Raw genomic sequence first — 2,907 nt, forward strand, 5'->3', positions numbered from 1 at the left:
AAGAGGAGGTAAGGGGAAATACAGAAAGAAGAGGTCTCACTTATCAAAAAAGACTTATCAAAAAAGAAAAAGTAAATATATATATATATATATATATATATATATATATATATATATATATATATATATATATAGTTTAAAAAATTCTAGGAGAGATATGTATATGTGTAATATATATATATATATATATATATATATATATATATATATATATATATATATATGTATATGTAGTATATTCATATCTCCTAGAATTTTTAACAACAATATCATTAACAATCTCAGGAACTTCAACCTTTTCAACATTTCAGGAGAAAAAAAAGAAAGAAAAAAAAACAAAAGGATTACCACTCCGACATAAATCCCCGACAACAGGAGACAGCTGAGCTGCGTAATAACATCAAAAGTGAAATCATCCCATCATTTCAGGGAGGGAAAGTTATAATGTTAAACCCTTGAACCGGAATAACAACATAACGTAATTTCCCCTAAAAAGAAGAAAACAACAGGTCATTTTGATATAAGTTTACTCAATGTTAAGTCCGTTTCTCCTGGGCGGCAATGTTTTATTTTCACGAGTTGTATAATTTTGTTTCATATATTCGCTCCTAAATGTTACGGGGACTTTCGGAAACGCGGGATTTGTAGCGTGATATTCCGTGCTTGTTCTACATGATCAGGTCACAGAAATGCATTATTATATTACATTTCAAGAAATGGAAGATAGAAAAGGCTTAAAACAACCATATGAAAAGATTATATATCTATATATATATATATATATATATATATATATATATATATATATATATATATATATAATATCTATATATATATATATGTATATATATAGCAGGAAGAGTTTAAATACAGATGTCAGTTTCATATTGGCGTCGTTTATATAATGCAACGTTTCAGGGACCAGCCCCATTTTCAAGCTGAAAACTATATTAATTTATTCAAATTACAACGATTACTCATCTAAAAAAATAAACTTATTACAATATATAAAGCAAATTAAAAGAACACCAACGAAACTCAATTACACACACACATATATCCATATATATATATATATATATATCATATATATACACATATACATACATATATACATAGTAAGAAGTTTATGCCATCTGCATTGCAAAGTAACATATATTTTAAATTTTATTCATAACATTCATTTTTTATTTTATTCATAATGAAATACAGGAACATTCACCCCTTCACTTCCATTAAAGGATTAACTCTTAATCCTCTCTTGTGCATTTGACTGCCTGTGACTTGTACCTACAGACCACCTTGGGATCGAGAGAGACGTGCGCCCGCCCCAGGAGGTCAACCGGCTGCCATATTGAATATGAAACCACGTGCTGCCTGCATGGGAAAGGTGTGGAGGGACAAGAACACCGCATGCAGGAAGGAGTCTGGAGAACTCTGCCCAAATAATATTACAAATGGCAGGAGCACTGGGGATTGTTCTTAGACTCTTCCTATCCTCCACACGAGCAACATCGTCCCGCTCTCTTTCAGCTACCGACCCCTTTTTGGGATGCTGATGCTACCCTATCTTGTTAACAGTCCAGTTAATTCAATTTCCTTCCCCATCGGTGCCCTGAGGAACATCGATTCCAACCACCGACCAGGAATGTGCCAATGCAAGTTACAGTAGTCAGTTAATCTCCATCTTCGACTTAATTTTCCTTTCATTCTCCTGAGCGTTTCCTTTATTGTTATAATTGCCTTGTGTTACAATCGTATTGTGGTGTAACCATGTTGTGCTCTCATTGTTTGTGTTACCATTGAACTGTGTGCTGCATTATAATTGCAATGTTATTGGCGATCTACCAGAGATATTATACCATTAGTGAAGTAACGTACATGTGTCAAGTTAATAACCAGTAACGCAACTTCTTCCATTCTAAATTTATCAATAACATAACTGCTTGCCTTCGTAATTAATTAGTAAGGTAACTGTTCCCCTTTTAAGTGATTATTAACGTAAGTTGTTATTCTTCATGTAATAAAGTCCTTTGTCCCTTACGTACACATTCCTCGATCAATAGTCACGTGTATGACACAAACTTGCTCAGAGCAAAAATCACTTTCGTTACAGGCTGCAATTGGATTCTGGATTCTGGCCTCGTGCTGCTCCGGGATTCTTCCCCTTCTTGGTGTCTCCTATGTACCATGTGTCCGGGCAGACCGACCACCTTTTCATCTACTTCAAGATCGAATCCGTTACAATTACCATTTGTGTTACAGCCCCCTTCAAACCCATTGGGTGTTATCAATTCTTTTAATACGATTTGAGAGTGTATATATAATCAATTCAGCTAACTCCTAAAGTTTGCATGCTCATTATTTACTCTGAAGCAGCCCTTCAGCCTCATTTTAACAATGTGGTTGTCCGTCCTTGTTCAGGTCATTTGCAGTTAAAGGTTAAGTTATCACCAATAGTTGCACATTCCCCAGGTACAGTCATATCAATATTATATATATATATATATATATATATATATATATATATATATATATATATATATATATCTATATATATATATATATAGTATGAGTGTTTGTATATATAAATGTATTTGTTATTATTATTATCATTATTATTATTATTACTATTATTATTATTAACCAAACAAAATTCTGCTGGGCCTTGACCCAGGCTGACAACCTAACACATCTCTTGAAAATGGGCCACAGATAGGGCCTGAAATACTTGAGTGTGGAGTAAAATTAAATGTAAATAGTACTCAGAAGTAAACACGTTATACAGTGATTTTGTCGGTTTTCTTTTTCATTATTATTATTATTATTATTATTTGAAGGTAGGAGACCCTCTCTCAAACATGTTTTGTTAAAGATGATGGCAGCATCAGTGGAATTGATTTTATA

This window comes from Macrobrachium nipponense, chromosome 12, assembly GCF_015104395.2.
Source record: "Macrobrachium nipponense isolate FS-2020 chromosome 12, ASM1510439v2, whole genome shotgun sequence".
NCBI classification, from domain to species: Eukaryota; Metazoa; Arthropoda; class Malacostraca; order Decapoda; family Palaemonidae; genus Macrobrachium; species Macrobrachium nipponense.